The sequence below is a fragment of the Kogia breviceps genome, chromosome 14 (genome assembly GCF_026419965.1).
Source record: "Kogia breviceps isolate mKogBre1 chromosome 14, mKogBre1 haplotype 1, whole genome shotgun sequence".
In the NCBI taxonomy this organism is placed as follows: domain Eukaryota; kingdom Metazoa; phylum Chordata; class Mammalia; order Artiodactyla; family Physeteridae; genus Kogia; species Kogia breviceps.
Window position 1 is genome coordinate 57,004,928 of NC_081323.1, and position 21,172 is coordinate 57,026,099.

Sequence of the window (21,172 nt, forward strand, 5' to 3'; positions counted from 1 at the left end):
GTCATTGCTGAAGGTCACATAGCTGGAGAAGGGTGGAGCTGGTTGGACCCTGCTGTGGGAGTATAAGTCCACAGACTGTTCTGAGCTGCTGCAGTTACACCCCCTTGCAATGTAATATGAACGGCATGGGCTGGGAGCACAGAGATGAAGTGTCAGGACCCGAGGAAGCTTTGGAGCCAAGGCTGGTGTCTTGGGGGAAGAGGAGGAGGATCTGTTCTGAAGTGATGACTCTGGAAGCTCATTGAGAAAATGCAAAAGCTGGCAACAGGTTTGGGGCTGGGAGTTCAACACACAAATCTGATTTCTGCCTTTTCAAAGCAATAATGAATGGCTGCTGGGATACTTTCAAGCAAATGTTCTCATCAGAGCTTTTCATGCCTTGAGTGGTCAACTTTGTTCCTAAGGGCTTTTATGCCTAAGGTAGAGGCAAGTGTATGAAGAGATATTTATTAAAGAACTGCTGGGTCCAGACCCTATGATGAGCCCTGGAGGTACAATCATGATTAAGCCAACTCTGCCCTCATGGAACCTCATCCATCCATAACAGCTAAAACTTACTGAGATGTGCATTAAGTGCACATCTTATTTAATCCTTACATTAACTCTATTAAATAAGAGCATCATCATGATCCCTATACCACATTTAGGGAAACAGACGCTTAGAGAGGTTAAGTCATTTGCCCAAGGCCACACAACGTCTAACCGCCACCCCCACCCCCCCCCACCGCCACCCCACGTACGTAGGAATGAGAGACGATGTCCCAGGAAGTCAGCCCAGGGTTTCTGGTGATACCTGTCTCTGGGCTCTGATCCAGAGGGGGAGACTGCCATTGTCCCACCACTCAGTCTTGTTCTGTGTGGTCTTGAAGGAATACTTCCAGAGTGTCTCTGTGTTAAACATCATGTTGTGAATGACTCCGTGGTCTTCGATCCAGCAATCTTGGGAATAAAGGAGAAAAGGTACTGGTAAGTTCTGTGAACGAATGCTGCCAGGGGTGTCCATGTGTTCTTAAGACCACCACCCCCAGTATCCTTCTGGTTGGCCTACTTAATCCTGGGGCTGTCCCTCTGGGCTTCAGACTTGTTTCTCTGGGATGCAAACATTGGCGGCCACAAAGGAAGGGTCATCACATCTCACGCCTGTCAGATTGGATCTGCTCCCTGGAACAGACCTCACAGCCCTGGGAGAAGTTAGTGTTGGCTGTGGAAGCTGATGAGGGAGTGGGGAAGGCAGGGGGTAGGGAGGCCAAGTTCCTCATGTTTTTCTGTGTCCAGAAGCTGAGAACCTGGGATTTGGACACTTCCTGTGGGATGAGTTTCCTCATTTGCTTGTGACGATCTGATTCTTTATGGCACATCCAGTGGGCCTGAGTCTCGACAAACATCCCAGGGTTTCTCCTAAGACTCCCGTGGGCTGTGCTGTTTGAGGCAACCAAGGGAATCAGGAAGGATCCCTCCCCTCCCCTCCCCTCCCCTCCCTTCCCCTCCCCTCCCCTCCCCTCCCCTCCCCTCCCCTCCCCTCCCCTCCCCTCCCCTCCCCTCCCCTCCCCTCCCCTCCCCTCCCCTCCCCTCCCCTCCCCTCCCCTCCCCTCCGTTCCCTTCCCCTCCCCTCCCCTCCCCTCCCCTCCCCTCCCCACATGGCATGTGGGATCCTTATTCCCTGACAAGGGATCAAACCCGCCCCCCCCTGCCCCCGCCCCACATTGGAAGTGTGTAGTCTTAACCACTGGACCACCAGGGAAGTGCCAGGAAGGATTTCTAGACATAGATGGGTGCAGACTTATTTCTTTCTGCTTAGGGAAAGAAGACAGATACTGGGGGAATGTAAGCTAGATTGTTCTTGAGAACATAGCAATTGAACCAGATATGGAAAAAACCCCTGTGATCTTACATTGCACCAGGGAAAAGGGGACTGCACGTGGAGGCCAGTCTAAAGAGGGAGCTGAAAGATCCAAGGAGAGAGCTGAGTGTCCACTACCTCGCCTCCTGGGAGTGAAGCCTCTGGGTGACCCTACTAACTGTAATAAGATAGTGATGATGTCTCCAATGTCCATGGTAAGAGGGACATTCTGTGACTAGAACTTGATGGTCATGGGCACAGAGAAGGGAAAAGCTCTCCACTGGGTCAGAGTTGCTGCCAGACTGCTGGTGGGTAAAGTCCCCCTAGGGTGGCCAAAGCTTTCAATGGGGAAGAAGCAAACACAGTTGTAGTTTTATTGTTTCTGCCTTGCCGGCAGGCCTGACAGCCAACCACGAGTGGGGTCACCAGGAAGAAGTTGTGCTGCTGCCAGGGATTGGGACCTCGAGGTGTCAAGATTTGGTCAGGGATCAAGTCAGACGGTTGACAGGGGAAGAGCATGGACTTCGAGTCCATGAGAGCTGGGTGCCAACCCTGACTTGGCTTCTGAACTTGCTGTGTGAACTTGAACAAGCCTTGGTTTGCATGTGTAATGGGGGGTAGGGTCTGTGTGATGGAATCATGGCACACATTTACCATCATGCCATACGCCAACGCCTTTTTCTGAGTTACTTTGGGAACATTAACTCATCTAAAGCTCCCAATAGCCCTGTAAGGTGGGAACTATTATAGCCCCTTTAGAGCTTTATCTTTTTGCAGGAAACAGAGGCACAGAGTTTGCTCAAGGTCATGAGGCAGAGTTGGGTGTGGAACCTGGGAAATTTGATTACAGCCCCTGCTCCTCCCCACCCCAGGTAAAATTAACATAAAATTAACCATTACCTTTTTTTTTGGGCCACACGGTGTGGCATGTGGGATCTTAGTCCCCAACCAGGGATTGAACCCTACAGTGGAAGTAAGGAGTCTTAACTACTGGACCTCTAGGGAAGTCCCAACCATTAACATTTTATTTTTAAAAAAAATTATTTATTTATTTTTTGGGCTGCGTTGGGTCTTTGTTGCTGTGCGTGGGCTTTTCTCTGGTTGCAGCGAGTGGGAGCTACTCTTCCTTGCGCTGCGTGGGCTTCTCATTGCGATGGCTTCTTGTTGCAGAGCATGGACTCTAGGTGTGCGGGCTTCAGTAGTTGTGGCACGTGGTCTCAGTAGTTGTGGCTTGTGGGCTCTTGAGTGCAGACTCAGTAGTTGTGGTGCACAAACTTAGTTGCTTCGCAGCATGTGGGATCTTCCCAGACCAGGGCTCGAACCCGTGTCCCCTGCATTGACAGGTGGATTCTTAAACACTGTGCCACCAGGGAAGCCCCATTAACATTTTAAAGTGAACAATTCTGTGACATTTAGTACATTCACAGTGTTGTGCAACCACTACCTCTTTCTAGTTCTAGTACATTTTCATCACCCCCAAATGAGACTCTACCTGCTAGCAGTCACTCCACAGCCTTCCGTTCCCATGGCCTCTGGCAGCCACTAATCTGTTTTCTGTCTCTATGGATTTACTTATTCTGGACATTTCATAGAAATGGACTCATACAATATGTGGCCTTTTGTGTCTGGCTTCTTTCACTGAGAATCATGTTTCCCAGCTTCATCCCCATCATAGCATGAATCTATACTTCATTCCTTTTTATGGCTGCATAATATTCCATTGTCTGGATAGACCAGAATTTGTTTATCCATCCATCAATTGATAGACATTTGGGTTGTTTCCATTTCTTGGCTGCTATGGATAATGCTTCTATGAACATTCATGTGCAAGTATCTGTTTGAGTCCCTGCTTTAAATTTTCTTGGGTCTAAACCTAGGAGTAGAATTGCTGGGTCATATGGTAACTCTATGTTTAACTTTTTGAGGAACTACCAAACTATTTTCCACAGTGGCTGCATCATTTTACATTTCCACTACCAATGTTCAAGGGTTCCAGTTTCCCCACATCCTTGCCAACACTTGCTGTTTTCCTTTTTTTGATTATGGGTGACTTAGCAGGTGTCAGTATCTCATTGTGGTTTTTAGTTGCATTTCCGAAATGCCTGATGATGTTGAGCATTGCATCCTCTGAATACCATGAGTGAGAGTACTTTTTTAGGGGTAGGTAGAAGCCAAATGGGCAAGAATCTTTGGAGCCTCACAAATGAATAATGGAAGGCTCTTGAAATCTACAAGAAACCCTCTTGTTGTTACAGCTTCCTGATGGCTGAGCCATGCCATCACAGCAGACAACATGGAAGCACAGAGATAATTCACCCAGGGAGAGTGCTCCTTTGCCTTTTTTTTTTTTTTTTTTTTAAAACCTGTAGTGTCCTGAATCCCGGTCTATGTGACTCTCCACCCAGTAAAGAGAAAAAAAAATCCCTCCGAAATTATGAACACCTGCCATTTCACCTGTTCTAGTGTTTCTCCATGGTCTTTTCTACCATCAACATTAGAATCAATTGAGTAGCTTGTTAAAAACACAGATTCCTGGGTCCCCACTGTAGCCCTTGCTGAATTTACAGTCATGGGGTGGGGTCCAGGAGTCTGCATTTTAACAACCTCTCCAGGTGGTTTTAGTGCCCGCTGACATGTCAGAACCACTGGTTCAGGGGCTGTGTGTCATTCACACTTGCATGTGGATTAGTTCTAGCAGACTGCCCTTTGCTCCAAAATCTGGGTTAACAGTAGCCCACTGCCCCCCCTTCTTAAGGGACCAGGGGGAGGGCAGGCAGCCATCAGAACCTGGATCACTCTGGTATCTGGGGAAATATGGGGGGGAGTCCAGAGCCACTGGGAGGACGTGGCAGGAGGGATTGGAGGAAGCCACAGGCAAAGAAACTTCCTCTTCCTGCACCGTATGGATTCTGGCTTCCATGCCCTGGGACCCAGAGATCAATTATAACATCAGTTAAGTAGGCTAGCCTGGGAACCGATCATAGAATCCATTTTCCCCTCAAACCGATATTACCCAAGTTTCAAACAACTAACCTAAAATGAGCTCAGGGAGCATGACCCTTCCATCCTGTGGCATGGCACATCCCAGTAATTGTACAAAAGGAACTGTCTCCATGGTGTTTGGGTTATTTCCACGCTGACACTTAAAGGCATATTCTACTGATTTTTTTTTTTTTTTTTTTTTTTTTGTGTGTGGTACGCGGGCCTCTCACCGCTGCGGCCTCCCCTGCTGCGGGGCACAGGCTCCGGACGCGCAGGCCCAGCGGCCATGGCCCACGGGCCCAGCCGGTCCGCGGCACGTGGGATCCTCCCGGACCGGGGCACGAACCCGCATCCCCTGCATCGGCAGGCGGACTCCCAACCACTGCACCACCAGGGAAGCCCTTAAAGGCATATTCTAAATCCAACTGGTGGCTGGGGACCACTCATGAGACCCAGCGGAGTTTCCACTGCCCTGTCAGTTCTTCCTTCCCGCCTCTTAGGCCTCTTTATCCTGGTCAAGGGCCAGTTATGGAACGTGGGCAAAAGAAGACAGAAGAGAGGGGAAGCTAAGAAACACGCAGCTGCAGGGAGCAGCTATCATGGTTTTACTTGAATTGCATTTTCTGTTCTGGAGACAATGGGGGGACCTGGCTGGAAAGACTACGTGAAGGCGATAGTGTTGGCTGTGCCTGGAGTTCCAGAGACTGCAAAGGAGCTGGTTTCGCTTGGGTCACATGATGCTGCACAAGTGGAGCTGGGCTTGGAGGCAGGACACCTGACCTTGGCTCCTGTAAGCCCTTGCTCTCTCTCTGGGCCTCAGTTTCCCCGTATGTAGAATGAGTGTGGTTAATGGTTTCCAAGGGCCTTTCTGGCTGTATCATTCTGAGAGTCTGTCATTCCTGTCATTTCAGTGTCTGGCGATGTGGGTAATTATGCAAGTGAAACAGGAAGTAGGATGAGCTCTCCTAGTGAATGGGATTCCTGCTGCTTGCTAATTATGCTTTAATCAGGGTACAATGCATACTTCCACACTGTATCAGTTATGGCAAGGTACAGGTATTTCACCCAGCCAAGCATTTCAGGTCTGGGAAAGAACCCAGCTAGATTCAACTCCTTCCCCAGGTTCTCAGGGACTGATGTTTATTTATTTCCAAATACTTGTACAGTGAATTTAGGAAACCAGGAAGTCTAGAGTTTGATCCAACCCCTTCCTTTCTCCCTCCCTTTCTCAAATATTTTGAGCCAAGTTCTATCGTAAACTGTCTCATGGTATTTACACTCTAGGGGGTGGGAGAGAGTTAAAAAATAGAGTGTGTTGGTGCCTGCAGTACTCACAGGTATTTTCTCTTGGAATTCCCCTACCCCTACTCATATGCCCTGCTGAAAGGCAGGTTTAGGCACCGTATGTGTACCAAGTCTCCTCCCTATGTTCAGTTGGTTGGCCGGAAACCCAATTCTGTCTTTCTCAAGACTTGAACCAAGAGACACAGTAACTAACCAGCTGGTGGTGGGCTCTGCTGTCTCCCATGAGGAACCAGTAGTGAAAAGAGAAAGGTGGTCACGAGCGAGGGAAGCAGAGACAAGAAAGCCCATGGGGCTGATAAGAAAGACCACAGGGCTTCTGAGAGCCAGAGGAGGAAGTTTGATTTCTATAATTGCAGTTTCTATTCCCTGATTCCCTCTAATTTGGTTCCTGTGCTCATGAGTTTGCCTGTTAGAGCCTTGCCTTCTGTTTCTTACAACTGTTGCTCCCTGACATGGCTGAGAGTAGGGCTGTGCCTTATTTATTTTGGTGTCTCCCTGGCACAAAGCAGAGACCTTTGCCCTTAGTAGGCATTCAACAAATTTTTGTTGGATTTAATTGAACAAATTCCCTCCCATCCTCTGCCCCATATGTAGGCGGCCAGGTACAAACTGAAGAAGTAGGAAGCAGACCTTGATTTAGTCCAAAGTCAACTTGGGAAAAAAATACTGTAGTGGGATGAAAATAAACCTATACATAATAGTTAAATCATTAAATAAACCTATAAAATAAACCTTTAGTGGAATTAAAATAAAATTCATAACCTAATATACTCAATAAGAGCATCTCCTTTCCCCCCACCAAACATTTGCTCAATTCCTACCTACTAATTTTCAGGTGGAACAGTAACTATTTGCCAACAGACCATTTGGGCATAGACACACTTTATCATGCATTCAGTTGTTTAACAATATTTTAAGGACCTACTTGTTTCATTCAGTAGTTCCTTTGAACCAACCTACCATATTAAGCTGTAAACATGTCTTCATTTTCCTCCCGATTTGTGGGGTCCAGTGCTTCATTAAGTTTACATTCCCCAAACCAAAGAAGAAAGGTTTTATTAACCAGCTAGTATGAAATGAATGAGGAAGAACAGCTGCTAAATCAAGTCAACCAACCATCTTAAATCAAATCAACCCAGTGCTCCAATCTCAAGCAGACAAGCTCATTCAGACCTACAGCCAAGACACTGGTGGAAAAACAGCCCCCACTGGGGCTCAAAACCACACTTACCCAAGTCTACACATCCAGAGTGCCACCCACTGATGATCCACTAGACCTGTAATAAAAGTGCTGGGGATGAGAACAGGTAGCTCAGTGCACCAGTTGAAACTTAAAACCTTATCAACTCCTGCTGCAGACATGAGGCTTGACCCCAACAGGATACCCCACGATGAGAGCCCTTTTCTGGATGGGGAAATAAGACCCTAGTGCCCATTTTACCAAACCGCTCTTGCTCATGTGTAAGTGCAGATGTAAAGTGCTGACTGCTTCTTTTTTGGCATTGCTTTTTAATTATGGCCATCAATAAATCATTCTGTCCTAGAACAAGACTTGAGAATGGTCCTAAGGCAGAGGCACGATTCCTCAGGAACTAGGCCAACAGAGAATGGCTTCCTTACTCCCCACCTCTTCCTTTAATCCGCTGTCAGGAACAGAAATGTTCTCTCTTCAAGAAGCCGGAAGCAGACGGCTGCACTTGCGTTCTATCTGGGAACTCTGTTAACACACAGTTCTACCCTTGGCCTGCCTTACTGGCCACTGTCACAGAAACGGGGTCTCCCCTCTCTTCTGCATTTTTTTCTCACTTGATTTCCCCCTCTTACTGGTGTAGTGGGCTGAATGGTGCCTCCCACCCCTCCCCAAGGATATGTCCATATTCGTATTCTCAGAACCTGTGAGTGTTGCCTTATTTGGAAACAGGGTCTTTGCAGTTGTAATTCAGTTAAGGATTTTGAGATGAGGAGATTATCCTAGATTATCTGTGTGGGCTCTAAGTGCAAGATAAGTGTCCTTACAAGAGGCAGAAGAGGAGAAGGCACAGACAGAAAAGGCAATGTGACCACAGAAGCAGAGATTGGAGTGATGTGGCCACAAGCCCAGGAATGCCGGCAGCCATCAGAATTGGAAGAGGCAAGGAAGGCTTCTTCCGTGGAGCCTCTGGAGGGAGCACAGCCTCCCGATACCTTGATTTTGGACTGGACTACTGGCCTCCAGACTTTTTGTTGCTTTAAGCCACCCAGTTTATGGTACTTTGTTACAGCAGCTGCAAGAAACGAATACACCTGAGCCCTCAGTCTCCAGTGGTTCCAGTTTCTCCTCTCATTCAAGGCCTTGGAATCCTGAGCAGTCATGATTTTTTGCTCTGCTGCTCTGGTGTTTTGGGCCAACCCTTCCTCTGTGTGATGCGTGGACTTGCAGCACTGGCATCACCTGGGAGCTTGTTGGAAATGTTGACTCTCAGGCCCCACCCCAGACCCACTGAACCAGAGTCTGCATTTTAACAAGATCCCCGGGTGATTCATATACACGTTCAAATTTGAGAAGCACTAGTAGGAGAAACTCTAAGGTGTCAATCAGATCTTTTCTCCAAGTATCCTAGTTTCTTCATGTCAAATCTGTTTAACACGACATGGAGGTTTTGTAAAAACAGACCAAACCCTTAGGTTAGAACTGCATGCTGATGTGTTATGCATAATATGACATGATGTCTGAAATTTGCTGTAAGAGATTCAAGGAAGGAAAGAAGGAAGGAAGGAAGGAAACGAAGGAGGAAAGACAGGGCCTTGGGTGAGGACAATGGAACAAGACTGGCAAAATGTGGGCACATTTTTGCAGCTCAGTGCTAGGTACGCGCGGCTTCATTGTGCAATTTTCTCTGCTTTTTTCTGCAAGGTGGAAATTTCCATAGTGAAAAGTTAGGGAATATCCTGGTTTCCCAGCCTTCCTTATTTTCAGTTTTTTTCCATGAATCCATTTTTATCCCTTCGTGGAAATGGCTGGTGTTGGAGGGACATCTTTTCTATCCCAGTCTATGGTTTTCTTTGGCCTGTTTGTTCATGTTTGTGGTTTTGCTGGCTTTCAGGACCTTTTCAGCAGAAAGTTGTTTCTGGGGGAGCAGGATGGGAGCTGATTAAGGTTTATGGCATCTTCTAACTGGGTTTCCAACAACATCTGCTGGGCTTGTGTTGTTACCAGCAGCAGGAATTTAATTTCCTTTCTCTTTCCCTACCTCTCTTACCTCTTTCAGATTTTTTGTCCACTGGCTAGAGTATCAGGTATGTGACCTTCAGCTCTCTGATTTACATGTGATTTGTATATTACACATCTAGTCCAGAGGTTCTCAATTAGGGTGATTTTTACCTCCCAAGGAACATGGGGCAGTGTCTGGAGACATTTTTGATAGGCACATCTAGGAGAGGGATGCTGCTGGAATCTAGTGAGTAGAGGCCAGGGATGCTGCTAAACACTCCACAATGCACAGGACAGCCCCCCCAAGACAAAGATCTGGCCCCAAATATCAATAGCGGGACGTTGAGAAACGCTGATCTAGTCTTAAAGATCATCCAAGCGTATTTCGCCACACTTTCTTTGCTCTGTCCCATGAAGGAGAGGTGGACTCATGACTGATTACAACATCTCTGAGGAATTTTTACTTCTTGTAAGTTAATTTTGGGATAGAATATAAGTGACTGCTCATTTGTGCAAGTTGTGCCCTGCACACCTTCAGGGGACACCATCCACCTAGTATTCATGAGAACAACCCTTTCAGAATTGCGCAGTACATGGTCTATACAGGTATAAGTGGTTGCTCCAATTTTGGGGTTGCCCTGGGGGTTCTGGAACTGGGAGAGACTTTATTTCTGGCCACCATGAGCCCTGAGCATGCCAGCGAGTGTCCTTTCAAGAAAAGAGGAAATGTGGAACTGTGAGGACCTCACTTGCATTATTCTAGACCATCGTCTTGTTATGGAACGTCTCCTTTTCACCCCTGGGCCATATCCATTTGACTAGATCTAAAATTGTCAGATTATAATATCATGGCTTTTGTTTGAAACATGGTGGTGATAGCTTCTTATTTTCAATCAGTTCCTTGGGGGAGGAAATACACGCTGCTGCCATAAGACTTCCTATCCACCCACTATTTGCTTGGCGAGATTTCCTTAGTTTCAGCAGCATAACTTATTCTTTCTGGTCTTCAGTAACTTTGCAATAAAAACTGTGATTGCAAAAATGTTCATTGTCATTACCAATGATGGAGCAGTAAGTACAGGCCTCTGTAGAGAGAGAGGGAATTGCGTGACTTAAACTAGCAGAATGAGCTGCTCACCCTCAGAGAATGGCTTTTCATTTCGGCAAGGTCTGAGGGAAATTATGACAGAGTTCAGGGACACAGAGGGACAGTGCTGGGAGGTTTGGTCACTGAATCCACTGGGAGCCCATGCCCTGTGGGCAGCCCCATGGTTGGAGTTGGGATTTCTTGGGACTCAGTAGTACTATGGGTCATCGACTGCTCCTCACCCCATCCCCACACTGTTGGGCTCAGGCTGGCTGATAGATCACTAGCTTTCTGCCAGTCCTTCCTCCATTGTTCCTCCCTCTGATAACAGTCCCTGACTTTCCACTTGGGACCTACTACCATCCCCCGACAATGGGTGACGTGGTTTGTGTGGGACTTGCCATTCCCCACCCTGACCTGGGGGTGGACATGTGGTCCCAGCTTGGGTGGTCAGCATCATTCCATCCTCCCACAGAGATTGGTTCTGAGAAGCAAACTGGTCCAATGAGAGTCAATCTTGGGAATTTTGTGGTCATTCTTAGGAAAGAGAAATAGAGAGGAGGAGAGGGAGAAGTAGAGAGCTCGATTGTTCTGATGATATAATTTGAGGATCTGGATGTAGCCATACCTGTAACTATCAATTAATTATGTGTTATGGTTTGAACTGTGCTCCTCAAAAAAGATATGTTGGAGTCCTAAACCCCAGAGCCTCAGAATGTGACCTTATTTGGAAACAGGGTCATTGTAGAGGTGAGGTCCTACTAGAGTAGGGTGGGCCCCTAATCTGAGTTACTGGTGTTCTTATAGTAAGATGGTCATGTGAAGACAGAGACACAGGGAGAACTCCATGGTTTGGATGGAGGGTTGGAGGGAATGCATCTACAAGCCAAGGAATGCCACAGATCACCAGCGAACCACAAGAAGCTAGGAAGAGACAAAGGATCCCCTACAGCTTTCAGAGGGAGTATTGCTCTATCGACACCTTTATTTCAAACTTCTGGCCTCTAGACTGTGAGATAATAAATTTCTGTTGTTTTAAGCCACATAGTTTGTGGTGCTTTGTTATGGCAGCCCTAGGAGATTAGTATAAGTACTTTCAAATTAATAATCTTCCTCTTCCTCCTCCTCCTCCTTCAAAATCATCATCATTATCATCGCCTTTGCCTAAGCAATAGAGAGGGTCTCCTATGGATGTGGAGACTGTGATGTGAGGTGTCCAGCCTCCATGGTCAGTCAGTGCCCCTCTTGCATCGGCCCCTGGGCCTCCAGGGTTAGACTATAATTCTGGGGCTTTCTGGAGCTCCATGCTGGGGGATCATCCTGTTACCTGTTGCCTTTACACAAAGACTGATGCTCACCCCCTGGTCGTCTGAGCCCCATCCAAGACCTATTCATGGTAGGCAGAATTGAGATAGCCCCAAGATTCCTGCCTTGGATATATACGCCTTGTATAATTCCCTCCCCTTGCACATGGGTGGACCTGTGGCTGGCTTCTAACTAGTAGACATGGACAACTTGAAGGGATTTTGCAGATGTAACTAAGGGCCCTAATCAGTTCACTTTGAGTTAATCCAAAGGGAGATTATCCCAGGTGGGCCTGACCTCCTCAGGTGTGCTCTTAGTAGAGGGTCTGGACCCAAGATGCCATGGGTTCTACAGCTGCAAGGAAATGAAGTCTTCCAACAGTTGCGTGAGCTTGGGAGAGGACTCCAAGCCTCAGATGAGACACCACCTCAGCCAGCACCTTGATTGCAGCCTTGTGAGACACTGAGCAGAGGACTAAATTCAGCTATGCTCAGACTCCTGATGACAGAGAGATAATAAATGGGTGTTGTTCTAAGTTGCGAAGTTTGTGGTAAATTTTTATGCAGCCATAGAAAATGAATACAGCATTCCATTTTAAGGAACTACCAGGTGCTGTGGCCAAGACCCCTGTGTGTGTGTGTTTGTGTGTGTGTGTGTGTGTGTGTGTGTGTGTGTGTGTGTGTGTGTGTGTACGTGGAGGTGGGGGATGATGAAGGGTGGGGGATAGAGCCAGGTGGGAAGAAGAAAACTACCTTGGAGGAAGTAATTGCCCTTATGAGAGAGAAGAGCAGTTTGAGCAACATGCAGACCTGCCCAGTGCCCAGCCCTGGGAGCTGGAGGGAGAACATCGCCCCCAGTGTCAGGTCTTGGGAGCCTCCACCCTAGACAGAGACTCCACTTCCACTGTCTTGCAAGTGGTGCTGGGGGGCAAATACTTGGAGGAAAAACACACCCTTTATAAAGATGCAAAGATTTTCTCACGTGAAGAGATGATGAGGTGGGATATTTTGAATTAATAGTCAGCTTTATTTTTAAAATCCTCTCTCCCTTATTCTTTCCTTCATTCACACAGTCAGGATTTTTGTTTTTCATGCTTCGAGGAAAGGATGCCATGGGAGAAAGTGGAGAACGCAGAGACTCCTTCTGGCTTTGGGGTGTCACACGCTCAGCCCATTGTGGGAGCCATGGAGGAGTTCGGGTGTAGAGGAAGGTTTGGGGGGGACCCAGGGGAGTAAGAGCAAATCTCTCCTGTCTGATTCCCTGAGAGAGGAAGCAAAGAGGTGGAGGGATCCCCAAGAAAGGGGCTGTTTGTCCTTTACTCTGGTGGAACTCCAGAGAGAAGGAAACAACCCCCCGAAAAGATGTGTGGGATTTGGGAGCAGAGGGGGGCGGGAGCCCGAGCTGTGCGTCAAGCCCTAGAAAGATGGCCAGACCCCAGAGACATGTAAGTGTGTAGCTGGCCACCGTCTACGCTGCCTGGCCCAACAGAGATGCTCAGACAATATTTGTCAACTGAAAGGATGAATACATTGTAAGCCTGCTAACAAATTCTCCGGGAAGACTTTCTTCACCAGCATCAGGAAAGCTGATGAGGGTCCGTGTGATTCTAGCTCTGGGGTGAGGGCTCAGATATTCACACACCTGACAGCCCCCAGGCACAGAGAGGCCCTGCTGCCCAGATGTGGACCCAGAGGGCCCAGAGTTCTGACCCAACGAGCCAAGTCAGCTAAGTCTTATGCCTAGGGCATGGCCTCTCCCTGCCGTGCTCCCTGCCTGGGACCACCTGGTCCCTGGCCCCTTGGACTCTGTCTAGGAAGCTTGGAGGGGTGGTTACGTGGCTTCTCAGGCCTGAGCCCTTATGGGAGCCACCTCCTTGTGCTGCTGAGCTGAGAATCAGGGAAGCAACATCATTTCCTCACCTCTCCTCCGAGTTAACTTGCCCCGAAGTGTTTGTAAGAACTCCATTTAATTAGTCATTTGGCCCAGAGAGCCCCTTTTATCATACTTTGTGTCAGACCTACCCTTGGAATCTGAAGAGGTCTTTGGGTGCTGGTAGCGCCAATTTTTATCCATTATTTTTTCTATTACAGATGATGCTTTTCCACACTGGAGTCAGACAGAGGTTGGCTTGAGCCCAGCTCATGAAGACAAGTGCTGGTGCTTTTGCTGGTTCTAGGGTGGCATCTGTGTCATTAATACAACATATTCAGGGTGTCTACCCATTGCCTGGGAGCTCTGAGGATGTGCAACATTTAAAGGTATTTGCAATACCTTTGGACTACTTAATTAGAAGGAAGGACACTGGAGGGCTGTAGGCATTCTAGAGGCAAGGATTGAGGACCAGTGTCTGGAACCATCCAGGGCTGAGTTCAAATCCTGCTCCTACCCCTCAGCTGCTGTGGGACCTTGGGAGAGATTTGTACATTCATGGACCTTGGATATCTCAGCTGTTCTGACTTCTTATCACTGTTACGAGAATTGAAGGATATGATGATTGTGGTACTTGCTGAGCATTTTTGTAAGCCAGGTAGTGGTTCAACCACTCAAAACAGGGGTTTTCAGGACTTCCCTAATGGTGCAGTGGTTAAGAATCTGCCTGCCAATGCAGGAGACACAGATTCAAGCCCTGGTCCGGGAAGATCCCACATGCTGTGGAGCAACTAAGCTTGTGTACCATAACTACTGAGACTGTGCTCAAGAGCCCGTGAGCCACAACTACTGAGCCCTTGTGCCACAGCTACTGAAGCCCACGCGCCTAGAGCCTGTGCTCTGCAACAAGAGAAGCCACCGCAATGAGAAGCACTCTTATCGCAATGAAGAGTAGCCCCTGCTCGCCTCAACTAGAGAAAGCCTGAGTGCAGCAATGAAGACCCAATGCAGCCAATAAATAAATAAATAAATAAAACATATATATTAACTAAAGACAGGTTTTTAGCTGGGGGCCAATTTGTCTCCCAGGTGGCTTTGGGCAATGTCTGGGGACATTCTTGGTTGTCACGTGGGAGGAGGGGGCACTCCTGGCACCTAGAGGATAGAGACCAGGGATGCTGTCCAACATCCCACAGTGCACAAGATGGCCCCCACCACAGAGAACCATCTGGTCCCAAATGTCAGTAGTGCTGAGGCTGTAAAACCCATTTTAAAGCAGTGACTCTTCACCAACTCAATAAATGGCAGTTCGGTTATAAATAAGAGGGACAGAGGAACATTTTTTCTATAAGGGGTGAATTAAAACAAGTATCTTATGTATATAAATATTGTTATTTATAGGCAATACATCCACATGGTCCAAGATCTAAAAGGTACACAGGATGTACAATCCAAAGTCTCCCTTCTACCTCATCCTCTTCCTGGAGGAATCAGTGTTACCAATTTCTTCTTTATTTCTTTAGAGGTCCTCTGTGCATCTATAAGCAATTGTATGCACATATATACACACATGTTATACACACACATATATGCATGCTACACATATTCTTTGCATCTTTTGTCACTTAATCCATCTTGGAGATAACTTCCTCCTGGACACAAAAAGCTTCCTCAGTTTTTCTTTAAAAGGTGACAGAGTATGCCATTCTATGCATGTCCAGTATTTTACTTAGCCACTCCCCTCTGGATGGATAGTCACGTTGTTTCTATTTTCTTTTGCTCTTACAAACACTAATGTAATGAATATCTTTGTATGTACATCATTTTCCACCAAGCAACTGTGTAATGGTAGGATAGAGTCCTACAAGTGGAATTGCCAAATAAGAAAGTTTGTACATTTGTAATTGTATGGGATGTTGCCAAATTACGCTCCACTGAAGCTGTACCGGTTTCCATTCCCTGCTGGTAGTGAATGTAAGAGAGGTGTTGGGGTGATTTTGTAATTTAAAAAATTTGCTCTCACTGTTTGTATCTTCTCATCAGAAGCCTTCTGGGAATAAATAAAAGGTGAGCGTGCCTTACCTTACAATATTTTGTGCCCATTGTATTTTCAGCATTCAGGGACCCAGAGTCTGCCCATGGGAGATCTTTATGAAGTTAATGCCGCTGGGAAGTGGCGTTAGCTTTCTCCAGAAAAGGGCTCTTTAGTTCCTGCTTCCTGGTGCTAATAGTTCCCAAATGACTTGCCTCTTGAAGAGTTTACATGTAGGAAAATCTCTCTCAGCAAATCTCTCTCTAAGCGGTTGCTCAGCTTTATTTTTTGAGTTTCTGTTTCAAACGCACCTTTGAGAGTCAGGTGGAAGTGATGAAAACCTCTTCCATCAAAAAGGCACCAGCAGTTTGCCCATCATGTCAGAGGGTCCCAGAGCTGCCCTCGGAGCCCAGTGAGTGGCTCTCTGGGTGGGGGTGAGGTTCATGCTTACCAGTACCCCTCCTTGCCCTGCGAGAGGGGTCTGCAGGTTCCCAGCTCAGAACTGGGCAGAACCAGTTCTGTGTGGCCAGGGGCACCCTTGTTCCTGGGCTGGCTTCTCCTTTCCCACTTTCTTACCGAGTGACTGGTCAGTTACTCAGCCTTGCTGAGTCATCGTTTTCTCACCTGTAGACCGGGGACAACGCTTGCTTTGAAGTATCGTACTGGTGATAATGGAGGCAAAGCACCTGGCACAGAGCCCTGCATCAGGCTCACATTTGAGAAATGGAAGCTAATGTTAGTCTTATAGTGGAATCCTTTGCATCCTGACTGCCTCCTTTTCTTATTTTTTTTCCTTTTCTTCCCCCATCCTCAAAGATTTTTATTTAATTGTTATGTGGTAGGGCCAAGTATTTTTATTTTTTTAAAAATTAATTAATTAATTATTTTTTTGGCTGCGTTGGGTCTTTTTTCTTGTGCACAGGCTTTCTCTAGTTGCAACGAGCCGGGGCTACTGTTCCTTGCAGTGCATGGGCTTCTCATTGCGGTCGCTTCTCTTGTTGCAGAGTATGGGATCCAGGTGCGTGGGCTCAGCAGTTGTGGCTTGAGGGCTCTAGAGTGCGGGCTCAGTAGTTGTGGCGCACGGGCTTAGTTGCTCTGAGGTATGTTGGATCTTCCTGGACCAGGGCTCGAACCCGTGTCCCCTGCATTGGCAGGCGGATTCTTAACCACTGCACCACCAGGGAAGTCCCTATTCTCAAATTTTTATTGGAGTGTAGTTGATTTACAGTGTTGTGTTAGTTTCAGGTGTACAGCAAAGTGAATCAATTACACATATACATATATCCACTCTTTTTTTTTAAGATTCTTTTCCCATATAGGCCATTACAGAGTATTGAGTAGAGTTCCCTGTGCTATACAGCAGGTTCTTATTAGTTATCTGTTTTATGTATAGTAATTTGTAAATGTCTTTCTGCCTCTCTTTTAGATTGGAATCTCTTTATTTGCTTAGTGGCAACTGAGATTCTGGAACAATCACATTCCTTCCTGTCACAAAGACCTTGTACATGCTCTTCCCTCTGCCTGGAATGCTTTTCCTTTCTCTGGACTCCTGAGGTCTCTTTCACTCACAGCTCAACCTCTCCTTCCTCAGAGAACCCTTCCCTGCCTCTCCGAGTTCAAGTCAATTTGCCCTTGCTGTCTTCTCCTGGAGAAGCTCTTCTCTTCCTTCTTGGTGCCTCTCTGACTTGTAATGACATCTGTTGGTGTGTTTACTTGTCTAATGTCTGTCTCCCCCGTTGGACCACATGCTCCAGGTGAGCTGGAGGGACCAGTTTAGGCAAAGGCCCTGAGGCCGGTGGGAGCTGGTTGGAGGCCCAGGCAGGGGACCTTTGTGATCTGGAGGGAAGCTTGTGAGGGGAAGAGAGATGAGAAAGGTCAGGAGAGAGCAGGTCGGGGGCCAGGCCATGTGGACCTTCTGGATCACTGAAAGACAAAATTTGAATTCTCTTCAAAGATCATACGTGTCCCTCCAATGCACCAGTATTAAGTAGGGGAGTAACCTGATCTAACCGATTACTTTAAACTTTAATATTTTATTACTTTTATAAAATTCTTTTAATGATTTACTTTTTAAAAAGATCACCGGCCATGATGTGAAAGGCGGGGTGGAGGGTAGGGTGGGCCCGGGCACTGGGGAGATCCCTTAGAGGCTGCAGCCGTGGTCCCCATTCTGCCTGCAGGCCATGGGTTCTAGAAACAGCCCTGTGAATCCCTTAGTATTCTAAGCTAGTGCTTCTTCCAGGGGTTGACTCCAAGTGGCATTGGCTGCCTCAGTCTCCCCAGAGATGACTGAGAATCAGCTCTGTTTCAGGGAACTATGGATGCGGGGTTTCCGCCTGCATCATGGCCTGGCTGCAGGGCGGAGCTTACCTGAGGTGGTGGTGAAGTGAGATGGGGAGGTCATTGTCATGAAGGGCGGTGTGAGGTACCTGGCCTTCACGCCCTCCTGGCCAGGTGGTCCATGTTGGGGGTGTCCACATCCTGGTCGTAGTCCCAGCGGAACCCATCAAAGGAGGTCAGCAGCGGCTTGTGGAAGCTCTTCCTCCTGGGACGGGGTGGCAGCTGGCCCAGCCTAACAGGACAGGCAGCAGCAGCGCGAGGGCCTTGGGGCCCGTTATGTCCCCAGTGCCTCACACGCTCACATCGCTGAGTTCACGGCCTGCTTCCATTTTCTCCCTTTTTTTAAATCTGCAGTTGATCAAAGTCCACATTGATAATTCTGCTCCAGCTCCGCTGTGGACCAGAACACCTGGAGCATAACAAGTTGGCACATTCGACGTGATGGAAAAGTTCTGGAGGTGGATGGTGGTGGCGGCTGCACACCACTGTGAATGCACTTCATGCCGTTACACTCTGCACTTTAAAATGGTAAAAAGTGCTAAATATTATGTGTATTTTACCACGATAAAGAAAGACAAACTGTGAAATATTTTGGACTCTTACATGAATTCCACTGTTTGGAACATTTGGAGAACAAATTAGATTGAAGCTTTCCTTTACTCAATATAGGCTGTTTTTATAGGGAGAACAAATTACTGTTCATTATGACTATGGAAACAGCTACTGTGGATTGAGCGCCCAGAGGGCTGGGAACTGTATATACATCATCTATTCTATCCCATTTAATTTTTTTGAAATCCTAGAAAGGTTATTAGTTGAAAATTCCCTAAAAGAATTACAGAAAATCATTGTGGTCCAATAACAATAAAATTTACCATTTTTTATAGGTCAGAAACTTGGTTCTATATAAAGAAAGGAAGAACATCAAAGAAGGAATAAGTAAAGGTAAATGTAAAATTAAAACTTTTGTTTTCCTTCTTTTTAGTTGATCTAACAGGTAATAGTTTGTTCACACTAGTAATAACAACAATGTGTTTAATTATGTATATATCATATATATGTGTATATATGTAAGTAGAGAAACACTTAACGTAAACCTAACAAAATATGTATGAGATCTATATGAGGAAAACTAGAAAACTCTGTTGAATGAAATCAAAGAACTAAGTAAATGGAGAGATGTTTCATGTTCATGGATGGGTAGGCTTAGTAGCATCAGAATGTCAGTTCTTCCCAACTTAATCTATAGATTCAATGCAGTCCCAATCAAAGTTCCAACAAGTTATTTCATGGCTATTAAACTGATTCTAAAGTTCATATGGGGAGGCAAAAGACCCTTCTACTCTTGTTTGTATGAGTTCAACTTGCCATTTCTTTTTTCAGGTTCCACATATAACTGATATCATGCAGTATTTGTCTTTCTCTGGTTTATTTCATTTAGCATAATGCCCTCCATGTTCATTTATGTTGTTGCAATTGACAAGATTTCCTTCTTTTTTAAGGCTGAATCATATTTCAGTGTTTTGTGTGTGTGTGTGTGTGTGTGTGTGTGTGTGTGTGTGTGTGAGAGAGAGAGAGAGAGAGAGAGAGAAAGAGAGAGTATCACATTTTCTTTATCGATTCATCCATTGACAGGCCCTTAGGTTGTTTCCATACCTTAGCTATTGTGAATAATGCTGCAATAAACGTGGGAGTTCAGATTTCTCTTTGAGATTAAAAAACATTACCATTTTAATCATTTGCAAGTGGACAAATTTAGTGACATTCAGTACATTCACAGTGCTGTGCCACCATTACCACTATCTAGTTTCAGACTATTTTCATCACCCAAAAGGAAACTTCATACCCATTAGCAGTCACTCCTCATTCCTCCCTCCCCCAGCCCCTAGCAACCACTAATCTGCTTTCTGTCTGTTTGGATTTACCTATTCTGGACATTTCATATAAATGGAATCACATAATATTTGGCCTTTTGTGTCTGGCTTCTTATACTGAGCACCATGTTTTCAAGGTTCATTCATGTTGTAGCATGTGTCAGCACTTCATTCCATTTCATGGCTGAATAATATTTTTATATATCCATTCACCAGCTGATGGACAGTTGGGTTGTTTCCACCTTTTGACTATTGTGAATAATCTGGCTGTGAACATTTGTGTATGAGCTTTTGTTTCAATACCCTCTGCTTTCCACTTAAGTTTTTCAACATATTTATGAGGTGGTTTTTACTTTGTAGCTGAATATACAGCTCAGAGAGGCTATAGAACCTCTCCAAGGTCATACAGCAGAAGTTAGGCTGGGACTGTAATTTTAATACTTGGCTACAAATTTGCTACACATAGGGGTTTAAATTCCCCAAGGGAACAGGCTTAAGCATCCACCCATCCACCCCACATTTATTGAGCACACACTATGTGTCAGGTGCCAGAGGCACAGCAGTATAGATGCTGAGGTTGCCTGTGGGTGGCTCAGAGTCCAGGGGACAGGCAGACAAATAAGAGGGGTCCTGCCAGAGGTGTGAATGGGAGGTGACACAGGAGAACAGGGAGAGGGTCCTAACTTGGAGAAGCCACGAGGAGGAGGGCTCCCTGGAGGAGGTGGTGCTAGAATTGAGTTTTGCAGGCTGGGAAGAATTAGCCTGTTGGAAGCATCTTCACTCAGCCGCTCATCCAGATATGACAACAGTCTCTTAACCAATCTGCCTGTGGCTGCTTTCTACAGGTACATGGATGACATTTACCTTTGCAGCTTTGGAAAGATCTGTGAATTGTATAAAGATGTCACCAGTGGGTTTTCTAGTGACAGGAGGTGACAGTCTGCCTAGTTTTTCAGAAGGTTTTTATTTTGATGTGGGTGGACTGTGGGCTGGATATCAGACCCAGATGAGATGACCCATTTCCCTCTTCCTGAAATTGCCTGAGAATTCTGTTCCAAGTATTTGCTTAGGTTGAATTTTTGGGGTGAGGAGGTGGTGTGTCAGGGGTGCTCCATTTTGTATTTGCATAACTTGGCCTCTCTTATTAATTAGCACGGTGTTTTGCTATACAAGGGAATTTTGTAGAATTTTGTGATGAGTGTGCAGCAAAGCAGTTGAGGGTATTTTGCAGCTTGCAGGCCTGGGCTCACATCTCTTCTCTGGGCTTACATTTTACACTTGGGGCAAATCTCATAACCTCTCTGTGCCTCTGTTTCTTTCTCTGTAAAAAGGAATAATGATATATTTC

The 21,172-nt window shown here is 46.4% G+C and overlaps 1 pseudogene; it reads right to left on the reverse strand.

The window, feature by feature from the left end:
* Positions 1-18,279, reverse strand: part of LOC136792602 (ectonucleotide pyrophosphatase/phosphodiesterase family member 7-like) — a 35,508-nt pseudogene extending 17,229 nt beyond the window's left edge.
* Between the last annotated feature and the right edge of the window lie 2,893 nt (positions 18,280-21,172).